The 15,111-nt window shown below is 45.8% G+C and overlaps 1 protein-coding gene across 1 annotated transcript in view; it reads right to left on the bottom strand.

Annotated features, from left to right (window-relative positions):
- The window catches only part of ARMC5 (armadillo repeat containing 5), a 47,430-nt gene that overhangs the window by 12,994 nt on the left and 19,325 nt on the right, over positions 1-15,111 (bottom strand).

Raw genomic sequence — 15,111 nt, 5'->3', positions numbered from 1 at the left:
AGATCACCTTCCTCCATACATCAGAGCAGATCACCTTCCTCCATACATCAGAGCAGATCACCTTCCTCCATACATCAGAGCAGATCACCTTCCTCCATACAATCAGAGCAGATCACCTTCCTCCATTCATCAGAGCAGATCACCTTCCTCCATACATCAGAGCAGATCACCTTCCTCCATACATCAGAGCAGATCACCTTCCTCCATACATCACACCAGATCACCTTCCTCCATACATCAGAGCAGATCACCTTCCTCCATACAATCAGAGCAGATCACCTTCCTCCATACATCAGACCAGATCACCTTCCTCCATACATCAGACCAGAGCACCTTCCTCCATACATCAGACCAGAGCACCTTCCTCCATACATCAGACCAGATCACCTTCCTCCATACATCAGAGCAGATCACCTTCCTCCATACATCAGAGCAGATCACCTTCCTCCATACATCAGACCAGATCACCTTTCTCCATACATCAGACCAGATCACCTTCCTCCATACATCAGAGCAGATCACCTTCCTCCATACATCAGACCAGATCACCTTCCTCCATACATCAGACCAGATCACCTTCCTCCATACATCAGACCAGATCACCTTCCTCCATACATCAGACCAGATCACCTTCCTCCATACATCAGAGCAGATCACCTTCCTCCATACATCAGAGCAGATCACCTTCCTCCATACATCAGAGCAGATCACCTTCCTCCATACATCAGACCAGATCACCTTCCTCCATACATCAGACCAGATCACCTTTCTCCATACATCAGACCAGATCACCTTCCTCCATACATCAGACCAGATCACCTTCCTCCATACATCAGACCAGATCACCTTCCTCCATACATCACACCAGATCACCTTCCTCCATACATCACACCAGATCACCTTCCTCCATACATCAGACCAGATCACCTTCCTCCATACATCAGAGCAGATCACCTTCCTCCATACATCAGACCAGATCACCTTCCTCCATACATCAGACCAGATCACCTTCCTCCATACATCAGAGCAGATCACCTTCCTCCATACATCAGAGCAGATCACCTTCCTCCATACATCAGACCAGAGCACCTTCCTCCATACATCAGAGCAGATCACCTTCCTCCATACATCAGACCAGATCACCTTCCTCCATACATCAGAGCAGATCACCTTCCTCCATACATCAGAGCAGATCACCTTCCTCCATACATCAGAGCAGATCACCTTCCTCCATACATCAGAGCAGATCACCTTCCTCCATACATCAGACCAGATCACCTTCCTCCATACATCAGACCAGATCACCTTCCTCCATACATCAGACCAGAGCATCTCCCTCCATACATCAGAGCAGATCACCTTCCTCCATACATCAGAGCAGATCACCTTCCTCCATACAGTGGTGTGAAAAAGTGTTTGCCCCCTTCCTCATTTCCTGTTCCTTTGCATGTTTGTCACACTTAAGTGTTTCGGAACATCAAACCAATTTAAACAATAGTCAAGGACAACACAAGTAAACACAAAATGCAATTTGTAAATGAAGGTGTTTATTATTAAAGGTGAAAAAAAATCCAAACCATCATGGCCCTGTGTGAAAAAGTGATTGCCCCCCCCTTGGTAAAACATACTATAACTGTGGTTGTCCACACCTGAGTTCAATTTGTCTAGCCACACCCAGGCCTGATTATTGCCACACCTGTTCACAATCAAGGCATCACTTAAATAGGAGCTGCTTGACACAGTAAGGTCCACCAGAAGATCCTTAAAAGCTACACATCATGCCGAGACCCAAAGAAATTCAGGAACAATTGAGAAAGAAAGTAATTGAGATCTATCAGTCTGGAAAGGGTTATAAAGCCATTTCCAAAGCTTTGGGAATCCAGCGAACCACAGTGAGAGCCATTATCCACAAATGGCGAAGACATGGAACAGTGGTGAACCTTCCCAGGAGTGGCCGGCCGCCCAAAATTACCCCAAGAGCGCAGCGACGACTCATCCAAGAGGTCACAAAAGACCCCACAACAACGTCCAAGGAACTGCAGGCCTCACTTGCCTCAGTTAAGGTCAGCGTTCATGCCTCCACCATCAGGAAAAGACTGGGCAAAAATGGCCTGCATGGCAGAGTTCCAAGGAGAAAACCACTGCTGAGCAAAAAGAACATCAAAGCTCGTCTCAATTTCTCCACAACACATCTTGATGATCCCCAAGACTTTTGGGACAACATTCTGTGGAGCGATGAGACAAAAGTGGAACTCTTTGGAAGGTGTGTGTCCAAGTATATCTGGCGTAGAAGGAACACTGCATTTCATAAAAAGAACATTATACCAACAGTAAAATATGGTGGTGGTAGTGTGATGGTCTGGGGCTGTTTTGCTGCTTCAGGACCTGGAAGACTTGCCATGATAAAAGGAACTATGAATTCTGCTGTCTACCAAGAGATCCTGAAGGAGAATGTCCGACCATCTGTTCGTGTACTCAAGCTGAAACAAACTTGGGTTCTGCAGCAGGACAATGATCCTAAACACACCAGCAAGTCCACCACCGAATGGCTGAAGAAAAACAAAATGAAGACTTTGGAGTGGCCTAGCCAAAGTCCTGACCTGAATCCTATTGAGATGTTGTGGTATGACCTTAAAAAGGCCGTTCACGCTCGAAAACCCTCTAATATAACTGAATTAGGACAATTCTGCAAAGATGAGTGGGCCAAAATTCCTCCAGGACGCTGTAAAAGCCTCATTGCACGTTATCGCAAACGCTTGGTTGCAGTTGTTGCTGCTAAGGGTGGCCCAACCAGTTATTAGGTTTAGGGGGCAATCACTTTTTCACACAGGGCCATGATGGTTTGGATTTTTTTTCACCTTTAATAATAAACACCTTCATTTACAAATTGCATTTTGTGTTTACTTGTGTTGTCCTTGACTATTGTTTAAATTGGTTTGATGTTCCGAAACACTTAAGTGTGACAAACATGCAAAGGAACAGGAAATGAGGAAGGGGGCAAACACTTTTTCACACCACTGTACATCAGAGCAGATCACCTTCCTCCATACATCAGAGCAGATCACCTTCCTCCATACATCAGAGCAGATCACCTTCCTCCATACATCAGAGCAGATCACCTTCCTCCATACATCAGAGCAGATCACCTTCCTCCATACATCAGAGCAGATCACCTTCCTCCATACATCAGAGCAGATCACCTTCCTCCATACATCAGACCAGATCACCTTCCTCCATACATCAGAGCAGATCACCTTCCTCCATACATCAGAGCAGATCACCTTCCTCCATACATCAGAGCAGATCACCTTCCTCCATACATCAGAGCAGATCACCTTCCTCCATACATCACACCAGATCACCTTCCTCCATACATCACACCAGATCACCTTCCTCCATACATCAGAGCAGATCACCTTCCTCCATACATCACACCAGATCACCTTCCTCCATACATCAGAGCAGATCACCTTCCTCCGTACATCAGAGCAGATCACCTTCCTCCGTACATCAGAGCAGATCACCTTCCTCCGTACATCAGAGCAGATCACCTTCCTCCGTACATCAGAGCAGATCACCTTCCTCCATACATCAGAGCAGATCACCTTCCTCCATACATCAGAGCAGATCACCTTCCTCCATACATCAGAGCAGATCACCTTCCTCCATACATCAGAGCAGATCACCTTCCTCCATACATCAGAGCAGATCACCTTCCTCCATACATCAAAGCAGATCACCTTCCTCCATACATCAGAGCAGATCACCTTCCTCCATACATCAGAGCAGATCACCTTCCTCCATACATCAGAGCAGATCACCTTCCTCCATACATCAGAGCAGATCACCTTCCTCCATACATCAGAGCAGATCATCTCCCTCCATACATCAGACCAGAGCATCTCCCTCCATACATCAGAGCAGATCACCTTCCTCCATACATCAGAGCAGATCACCTTCCTCCATACATCAGAGCAGATCACCTTCCTCCATACATCAGAGCAGATCACCTTCCTCCATACATCAGAGCAGATCACCTTCCTCCATACATCATACCAGATCACCTTCCTCCGTACATCAGAGCAGATCACCTTCCTCCATACATCAGAGCAGATCACCTTCCTCCATACATCAGAGCAGAGCATCTCCCTCCATACATCAGAGCAGATCACCTTCCTCCATACATCAGACCAGATCACCTTCCTCCATACATCAGAGCAGATCACCTTCCTCCATACATCAGAGCAGATCACCTTCCTCCATACATCAGAGCAGATCACCTTCCTCCATACATCAGAGCAGATCACCTTCCTCCATACATCAGAGCAGATCACCTTCCTCCATACATCAGAGCAGATCACCTTCCTCCATACATCAGAGCAGATCACCTTCCTCCATACATCAGACCAGATCACCTTCCTCCATACATCAGAACAGATCACCTTCCTCCATACATCAGAGGAGATCACCTTCCTCCATACATCAGACCAGATCACCTTCCTCCATACATCAGAGCACATCACCTTCCTCCATACATCAGACCAGATCACCTTCCTCCATACATCAGACCAGATCACCTTCCTCCGTACATCAGAGCAGATCACCTTCCTCCATACATCAGAGCAGAGCATCTCCCTCCATACATCAGAGCAGATCACCTTCCTCCATACATCAGACCAGATCACCTTCCTCCGTACATCAGACCAGATCACCTTCCTCCATACATCAGAGCAGATCACCTTCCTCCATACATCAGACCAGATCACCTTCCTCCGTACATCAGACCAGATCACCTTCCTCCATACATCAGAGCAGATCACCTTCCTCCGTACATCAGACCAGATCACCTTCCTCCATACATCAGAGCAGATCACCTTCCTCCGTACATCAGACCAGATCACCTTCCTCCGTACATCAGAGCAGATCACCTTCCTTCATACATCAGAGCAGATCACCTTCCTCCATACATCAGACCAGATCACCTTCCTTCATACATCAGAGCAGATCACCTTCCTCCATACATCAGAGCAGATCACCTTCCTCCATACATCAGAGCAGATCACCTTCCTCCATACATCAGAGCAGATCACCTTCCTCCATACATCAGAGCAGATCACCTTCCTCCATACATCAGAGCAGATCACCTTCCTCCATACATCAGACCAGATCACCTTCCTCCATACAATCAGACCAGATCACCTTCCTCCATACATCAGAGCAGATCACCTTCCTCCATACATCAGACCAGATCACCTTCCTCCATACATCAGAGCAGATCACCTTCCTCCATACATCAGACCAGAGCACCTTCCTCCATACATCAGACCAGATCACCTTCCTCCATACATCAGAGCAGATCACCTTCCTCCATACAATCAGAGCAGATCACCTTCCTCCATACATCAGACCAGATCACCTTCCTCCATACATCAGACCAGATCACCTTCCTCCATACATCAGAGCAGATCACCTTCCTCCATACATCAGACCAGATCACCTTCCTCCATACATCAGAGCAGATCACCTTCCTCCATACATCAGACCAGAGCACCTTCCTCCATACATTTGGGAGTCTCCCACATGTCTTTTCACAAACTCAAGATGCGCCATTTTGTTTTGTGGTGAAAGTAATGTCTTTCTTCTGGCCACTCGGCCATAAAGCCCAACTCTATGGAGCGTACGGCTTATTGTCCTCCTATGTACAGATCCTCCAGTCTCTGCTGTGGAACTCTGCAGCTCCTCCAGGGTTACCTTAGGTCTCTGTGCTCCTCTCTGATTAATGCCCTCCTTGCCCGCTCCGTGGGTTTTGGTGTGCGCCCGTCTCTTGGCAGGTTTTCTGTTGTGCCATGTTCTATCCATTTGGATATGATAGATTTGATGCTGCCCCTAGGGATCATCAAAGATTTGGATTTTTTTTTTATTTTTAATAACCTAACCCTGACTTCTGCTTAACATTGTCCCTCACTTGTCTGGAGAGTTCCTTGGTCTTCATGGCAGTGTTTGGTTAATGGTGCCTCTTGCTTAGGTGTTGCCGCCTCTGGGGCCTTTCACAAAAGGTGTGCCTATGTAATGACAGGTCATGTGATACTCAGATTGCACACAGGTGACATCATTTCACTAATTATGTGACTTCTGAAGGTAATTGGTGGCACCAGAGCTTTATATGGGCTTCATAACAAAGGGGGTGAATACATACGCACATGAAAATTATCAGTTTATTTCTTAAAAATTGTTTTATGTGTATATTTTTTGAAATTTTACTTCACCAACTCAGACTGTTGTGTTCTGATCATCACATAGAATTCAGATTAAAAAAATCATTGAACTAAAGGCTGTAGTGTAACAAAAATAGGATTTTTTTTTATAACAGCTTACTTGTAAAATCCTTTTCTTGGAGTACATCATGGGACACAGAGCCTTGGGTAATTACTTAATGGGTTATAGGCCACCCTCAGGTGTTGACACTGGTATACCGAATGAAGGAAGTTCACTCCCTATCTAACCCCTCCACCTTCCAGGAGCACATCAGTTTTTGTAGCAAATATACTTAAAACCCAAAAAAGAGGGGCGGGACTTCCGTGTCCCATGATGTACTCCAAGAAAGGGAATTTTACAGGAAGCTGTTATAAAAATACTATTTTCTTTATCGTACATCATGGGACACAGAGCCATAAGTAATTACTTAATGGAACATCCCATAGCAATACTACTTGAGGGGATGGAGACACAACCCGGAGGGTACCCCCAGACTTGAGGACCTATACTGCTGCCTGCAGACACTGCGTCCGAAGGCGATATCCTCATACCTCCTTACATCCAGCTGATAACATTTTGTGAATGCACTGAAGACCAAGTTGCGGCCTTACAGATCTGAGCCATGGAGGCCTGGTGACGCACTGCCCAAGAAGCACTAATTACCCTGGTATAGTGCGCCTTAACTTGAAAAGGGGGAATCTTACCCCTTAAATCACAAGTTTAAATTATCACTTGCCGGATCCACTTGGCCAAAGTAGATTTCAACGCTGCCTGTCCTTTCTTAGGACCCTCTGGCAGAATAAATAAGACATCAGTCTTACGAATCTGAGCAGTTGCATTTAAATAGCTTTTCACTGCTCTCACCACATCAAGAGTAGTGACTTTTCTTCCCTAGAACATGGTTTTGGAAAAAAAATGATGGCAGGACAATATCTTGGTTCAAGTGAAGACTTGAGACCACTTTTGGCAAAAAGTCTGGATTCACACCTATGGCATTTTTAGTGCTTTTTGTATTTTGCAGATTTGCACTACAGAACATGTTCCATAGGAAACCATTTTAAATGGACTGTAGTAAAAATCTGCAAAATGCAAAAAGCACCAAAAATGCCATAGGTGTGAATCCAGCCTAACACCAATCTGTCCTCATGACAAATCAAATATGGCTCTTTATAAGAAAGAGCAGCCAATTCTGAAACCCTCCTTGCTGATATAGCAACCACAAATACCAACTTCCTTGTCAGAAGGACTAAGGGAACATGCTGTAACGGTTCAAAATGGCAGTTTGTGTAACACAGACAAAACTAAATTCAAGTCCCAAGGGTTCAAGGGAGGTTTGGAGGGTGAATTAAGCGTTGCATAAAACCTCGGACTAAAGAATGTGTAGCAAGTGGTCTTTGAAATAAGACCGATAAAGCTAAGACTTGGCCTTAATAGTTCTCAAGGCCAATTTCATTTCTACCCCTAATTGTAGAAAAGCAAGAATTCTGCCTATGATACATCTCCGAGGGTGCCAACCCTTGGATTCACACCAGGAAACATAAGAACTCCAGACTCTAATATATAGTTCTGGAAGATGGCTTCCTTGCATTAATCAGGGTAGAGATAACTGACCCCGAAAGCCCACATTTCTTCAGAACGTGGGTTTCAATAGCCGAGCCGTTAAATTTGGAGACCGTAAGGAAGGATGGAATATCAGTCCCTGTGAGAGCCGATCTGGCCATAGTGGGAGAGACCATGGGCCCTTCACTGCCATCTTTTAGGATTTCTGCATATCATGACCTTCTCCTTCTGGGCCATGCTGGTGCCACCGGAATTACCAGCTTTCTTTCCAGCTTGATCCTGCAGTCGTTGAGGCAGCAACTGAAGAGGGGGAATGCATAGATCAGTGGGAATTCAACCCACGGGGTTCACCAACGCATCTGTTCCGCATGCGAGTGGATCCCTTGTTCTGGCCACAAAGTTGACTAACTTCATGTTGAACCTGGAAGCTAGAAGATCTGCATCCGGAGTCTGCCATCTTTGGCAAACACCCCAAAGTATGTCGGGGGGGAAGAGACCATCCCCCTGGCAATAACTGCTGGCGACTTAAGTAGTCCGCCTGCCAATTCTCTACTCCCGGAATGGAGAATGCCAATAGGCATGGGACATTGCTTTCTGCCCAAGTTGGAATGTGGTTCCCCTCTCTCCGCGCTGAGAGACTTTTGGTGATTGATATAGGCCACAGCTGTGGCATTGTCGGATTGAATCCTGACAGGACAATCCTGTAACCTGAAAGTCCAGGCCTTTAGAGCCAGATGTACTGCCCGAATCTCTTAGCTCCTGTACACATGGTCGGAGATTTCAACAACCAAATCCGCCGGATTTTGTCTGTCGGATCTTGTCCGAAACTGTTGCATACACACGGTCGGACTAAGTAGTCGAAAAATCTGATCATTCAGAACGTGATGACGTTATTTCGTTACAATGGGACTACGTTCAGGCTAGTAGCCAATAGCTTTGATGTAGGAATTTGATCTGAGCATGCGTGGCACTTGGTCTGATCAAAATTCTCTACACATGATCGGAGTATGTCCGATCGGAGCAGTTAGTCGGAAAATATTTCCAAGTTGGAAAATTGGGTCCGACGGAATCAGTCCGATGCATACCACATTCCGACAGATTCTCCGACCGTGTGTACAAGGGCTAACATATTAATGGGCAAGGTTCTTTCGGTTTTTGACCACTGTCCCTGGACAGTTGTCTTCTCTAGTACCGCTCCCCAGCCTGAAAGGCTGGCATCCCTCGTTACCACTTCCAGATGACTGGTCTGAAGGATTTTCCTTTCAGCAGATTCTGGGTTTAGTAACCACCAAGTGAGGTTTGGGGACATCTGCATTGGCAATTCTAAAGCTCGAATTGTTTTGTTCCAAGCAGACAGGATGCTGTTTTGCAAGTCTTGAATGAAACTGGGCCTAGGGGACTGCTTTGAATGAAGCCATCATGGTTGCTAGCAACTTCATGCAAAGGTGAATGGAGGGAATCACCTGACCTGACCATCTGCACCAGCTCTCTTATGGGAGTTGATCTTTGCCTGAGGCAAGAACACCTTTTCCTGGGCTGTGTCTATGATCAGACCCTAGTCCTCCAGCCCTTTTTAGCGGTATTCAGGAAGATTTCTCTAGGCTGAGAATCCAACCCAAAGTTTCCAGATAATTGGTTGTAGTCTTTGCTCCAAACAAGCCACCGACTGATCTATTAGCAATAGCTCCTCTAGGTACGCTATGACTGTTATGCCCTGTGCCCTTACCCTGGCTAGAGGTGGGGCCAACACTTTGCTGAACACCCGGGGTGCTATGGCTACCAACTTGAAATGCTGCTGTTCTAACTCGAACCGCAGAAACTTTTGACGAGGGGCAAAATATAGGGACATGCAAATATGCATCCCTGATGTCGATTGATGTCAGAAGTTTTCCTCCAAGAAGGATAGAAACTACTGACCCTCCCCATGTGAAAGCAGCGGATCTTCAGGAACGGATTTAGATTTTTTTTAGATCTAGATTGGGTCTGACATCTCCATTTGGTACAATAAAAAGGTTTGTATAAAACCCCAAACCTTGTTCTTTTGTGGGGATCTGTATGATCACCCCTTGGAGATATTAATCAGTCTAGTGCCTGAAACAGAGATTGTCTTTTCTCTGGATCTTTGGGAACGAACGCTTGACCTCAGAAAGCGAGGCGGTGGAATGTCCCGAAATTCCAGCTTGTACCCCAGCGTTACCAATGGAGATGACCCATCTGTCCTGAATTAATTCTTTCCAGACTTCTGAAAACCTTGGTGAGGGGGGTTGCCTCTTCATGATGAGGCTTTAGGATTCTGCTTTGCAGGTTTACAACGTCTTTTGAGCCTGGGTCTGACTCTGAGATTTTCCTCTAGAGCAGTGATGGAGAACCTCGGCACTCCAGATGTTTTGGAACTACATTTCCCATGATGCTCAACTATATTGCAGAGTGCATGAGCATCATGGGAAATGTAGTTCCAAAACATCTGGGGTGCCAAGGTTCTCCATCACTGCTCTAGAGTCTGATGGAGGAGGTCGTCACCACTGCCTAGAGACGGAAGCCCCTGGCGCAGGGGAAAGAGCCCGTTTAACCACTTGCAGACCGGACCATTTTGCTGGTCAAAGACCAGACCACTTTTTGCGATTCGGCACTGCGTCGATTTAACTGACAATTGCGCGGTCGTGCGACGTGGCTCCCAAACAAAATTGAGGTCCTTTTTTTCCCACAAATAGAGCTTTCTTTTGGTGGTATTTGATCACCTCTGCGGTTTTTATTTTTTGCGCTATAAACAAAAATAGAGCGACAATTTTGAAAAAAAAAACACATTATTTTTTACTTTTTGTTATAATAAATATCCCCCAAAAATATATAAAAAAAACATTTTTTTCCCTCAGTTTAGGCCGATACGTATTCTTCTACATATTTTTGGTAAAAAAAAAAAAAAAAAAAAAAAAAAAAAAATCGCAATAAGCGATTGATTGGTTTGCGCAAAAGTTATAGCATTTACAAAATAGGGATAGTTTTATAGCATTTTTATTAATAATTTTTTATTATTTTTTTTTTACTAGTAATGGCGGCGATCAGCGATTTTTATTGTGACTGCGACATTGTGGGGGACCCATCGGACATTTTTGACACATTTTTGGGACCATTGTCATTTATACAGCAATCGGTGCTATACAAATGCAGTGATTCCTGTGTAAATGACACTGGCAGTGAAGGGGTTAACCAGTGGGTGGCAGTGTAGGGGTTAAGTGTTCCTAGGGGTGTGTTACTAACTGTGGGGGGGGGGGGGGTTGGGCTTTCATTTAGTGAACACTGATCTCTGCTCCAATCACATGGAGCAGAGATCAGCGTCACTAGTTGCTAGGCAGAACAGGGAAATGCTGTTTACACGGCATTTCCTCCATTCAGCCGTTCCGTGAGACGATCGCGGGTATGCCCGCGGCGATCGAGTCCGCAACCGGACTCACGGGGGTCCCGACCAGCGCGGTAGTTCAGCCAATTCCCAAGCTTGTTGTGCAGGAATCTCTCTGTTTAAATTGCCCTTTAGTGATTGACAGACGTCTATTGCAGCATCTGCCATAGAAAAAGCAGATTTGAACAGGAATTCCAACTTTTTATCTGTTGGATCCTTAAGCATCTGTGCTTTGTCTACAGGACAAGTTAGGCCTTTATTCACATTGGAAATCGCATCAACTGCTGGTATTTTCCACCTTTTGGGGAATTTCTCCTCCAGGGGAATTGCAAATCTCTTAGGAGGGAGAAAATGCTTTTCCAGGTGATCCCATTCAGCAAAAATAAGCTGTTCTAGTAATGCATGGACAAGAAACGCATGCAAAAGGTTGAGAAGGTTTTAAGGAACCCAAATAAAGAAACCGAGCTTTCAGGAGACTCCGTTAGGGGTAGCATGAAAGTGGAGCGACTCATCTCCGTAAGAGATTGTATCAGCAATTTCTCAGGATTGTGAGGTTGAAAAAGGTTCATCTACTATTTCCTCCGCAGAGGAATCATTGGTTTGTTTTTCCTCCTGATCGACTGAGGGCAACACCTCATCCTGTGCCCACGGTTCCCCTTGCAAAGGTTCTTAAGTGGGGGAGGGGGGGGATCTAGCACGCTTCCTAGCCATTCGAATGGAGGATGCGATTAAAGCCACTAAATCTACCAGACCTTGCAGGGAGGAGGAAAGGACATCTTCAGTTACGTATACAGGGGCTGAGATGTGAGAAGCAGTTGCACCATCAATTTGTTCCAATGGCTCACCCTGGGCTGCCATAACTGGTAATTCAAGCGAGGATGACCGTGTGGAAATGCGACTCGAGATCCTAGTGCAGGTATGTCCAAAGTCTGGCCAATCGCGGCCCGCCGTCCAGTTTACATGGTTATCTAAACAGGTATATCTTTTGTGGCCCCCCCCGATGATCTCCCAGCTTCGGGGCCACAAAAGATAGGCTGCCTCAGGGGGAGGAGGCGGGATGAGTGCCGCACACACAGGATTAGTATTTTCTGTTTACACAGCAGCCTCTGTAATAGGAAGTCCCGTCTCCGGCGCTGCCATTAGATGACTGTGCTGTCCATCAAAGGAGGCGGGACTTTCTCTTAAAGAGGCCGCTGTGTAAACAGGAGATTCTCCTGTAGGATATCTTTGGCACTCGTCCTACGCCCTCCAAGGTTGCACCGGCTGCTCGTGTCCTTGCGTGGCCGGCAGCTCGTGTCCTTGCGTGGCCGGCAGCTCGTGTCCTTGCGTGGCCGGCAGCGGCAGCTCGTGTCCTTGCGTGGCCGGCAGCGGCAGCTCGTGTCCTTGCGTGGCCGGCAGCGGCAGCTCGTGTCCTTGCGTGGCCGGCAGCGGCAGCTCGTGTCCTTGCGTGGCCGGCAGCGGCAGCTCGTGTCCTTGCGTGGCCGGCAGCGGCAGCTCGTGTCCTTGCGTGGCCGGCAGCGGCAGCTCGTGTCCTTGCGTGGCCGGCAGCGGCAGCTCGTGTCCTTGCGTGGCCGGCAGCGGCAGCTCGTGTCCTTGCGTGGCCGGCAGCGGCAGCTCGTGTCCTTGCGTTGCCGGAAGCTCGTGTCCTTGTGTTGCCGGCTGCTCGTTTTGTCCTGGTCAGCCGAGGAGAGACTGTCACAGCTGTAGTTTATCTGTGTATGCCTGCTGTGCGTCCTCGTGGACATTCATGGCACTGCGCTTAGCCCACGCCCCCTCCGAGAGAAAATCCCGCCCTTTTTACATTTAAATTGTTCTGCAGCATTTTTGGGTCCACAGACCCAACACGAGGGGAATCAAAGACCTGTTTGTAGTAGGTACATACAACAGAAACAGCATTTCAACAGTTAACATTAGCAGTACCAGTGGGACCGTCACCCACCCTGCGGCGGGGGGGTGTAAGGGGGTACACTGCTGATGTCCCCCTAACCCCTGGTCCCTTCAGGGAAGAGAAAAGAAAACATTTGGCATATTTCTTTTACCCGAGAGGAATCTCCCTGCACACGCTGCTGCGACCGCACACAGACTGAGCTTTACAGTGAAGACAAGAGAGTAAGGTATGTGCATAGACTCCCTCTAGTGGAGAATTAAGGCATGACAACATGTTTTCCCTAATGGAAGAATACATAGGTGTTTTTAAATACCCAAGTTTCTTGCCTTATCTTATCCCCGCCGCAGGATTTGCTGAATTAACAGACAATCCAACCTTCACCCATCATGGTGGGCTGCGTTTACCAAAACTTCAAGGACCGGGTGCCTAAAACGGGGTTCCAACTCCCTTGGACCTGAAAAAGCACCCCATCAGGAAAGCTTTAGGTAATGTAGCAAGATCTAAGCCCTGGGTTCTAGCCCTACAAAGAGGCGTTACACGCAAAACCTCGTGCTTCGGTTATGAGGCCCCAGGTACCATCCTTTTAGGCCTTAGTGGCACTTTGGATGGATCTGGTCTTTATAGAGCAGGGATCCTCAAACTACGGCCCTCCAGCTGTTGCCAAACTACACATCCCATGAGGCATTGTAAAACTCTGACATTCACAGACATGACTAGGCATGATGGGAATTGTAGTTCCTGAACATCTGGAGGGCCATAGTTTGAAGACCCATGTTATAGAGGCTATTTAAATCCAGCATGGATCCCTCAAGTGGAGCTCCTCAGAGCACATCTTCATTCGTGACCAACACCTTAGACACTGGCGAAAAAAAAACCTGATGTGCCCCTGGAAGGAAGAGGGGTTATATAGGGAGTGAACTTCTTGGATTGGGTATAATCAGTGTCCATCACCTGAAGGGGGCCTATAACTCATTAATTACTTAAGGCTCTGTGTCCCATGATGTACGATAAAGAAATAGGTAAAAAGCCAAGGGGGGTGAATACTTTTGCAAAGCACTATATACAATGCATCCTGGCTGTATACAATGTATTATATAACGGATCCTGGCTGTATATAATGTATTATGTAACGGATCCTGGATGTATACAATTATATAACGGATCCTGGATGTATACAATGCATTATATAACGGATCCTGGCTGTATACAATGTATTATATAATGGATCCTGGATGTATACAATGCATTATATAACGGATCCTGGATGTATACAATGTATTATATAACGGATCCTGGATGTATACAATTATATAACGGATCCTGGCTGTATACAATGTATTATATAATGGATCCTGGATGTATATAATGTATTATGTAACGGATCCTGGATGTATACAATGTATTATATAATGGATCCTGGATGTATATAATGTATTATATAACGGATCCTGGATGTATACAATGTATTATATAACGGATCCTGGATGTATACAATGTATTATATAACGGATCCTGGATGTATACAATGTATTATATAACGGATCCTGGATGTATACAATGTATTATATAATGGATCCTGGATGTATACAATGCATTATATAACGGATCCTGGATGTATACAATGTATTATATAACAGATCCTGGCTGTATACAATGTATTATATAATGGATCCTGGATGTATATAATGTATTATATAACGGATCCTGGCTGTATACAATGTATTATATAACGGATCCTGGATGTATACAATGCATTATATAACGGATCCTGGCTGTATATAATGTATTATATAACGGATCCTGGATGTATACAATTATATAATGGATCCTGGATGTATACAATGCATTATATAACGGATCCTGGATGTATACAATGCATTATATAACGGATCCTGGCTGTATATAATGTATTATATAACGGATCCTGGATGTATACAATTATATAATGGATCCTGGATGTATACAATGCATTATATAACGGATCCTGGATGTATATAATGTATTATATAAC

Source organism: Lithobates pipiens, unplaced genomic scaffold (genome assembly GCF_037356315.1).
Source record: "Lithobates pipiens isolate NorthernLeopardFrog02 unplaced genomic scaffold, aLitPip1_a1.2 Scaffold_22, whole genome shotgun sequence".
NCBI classification, from domain to species: Eukaryota; Metazoa; Chordata; class Amphibia; order Anura; family Ranidae; genus Lithobates; species Lithobates pipiens.
Note: the sequence above shows the minus strand (reverse complement) of the source record. Positions and strands in the feature narration are given on the sequence as shown.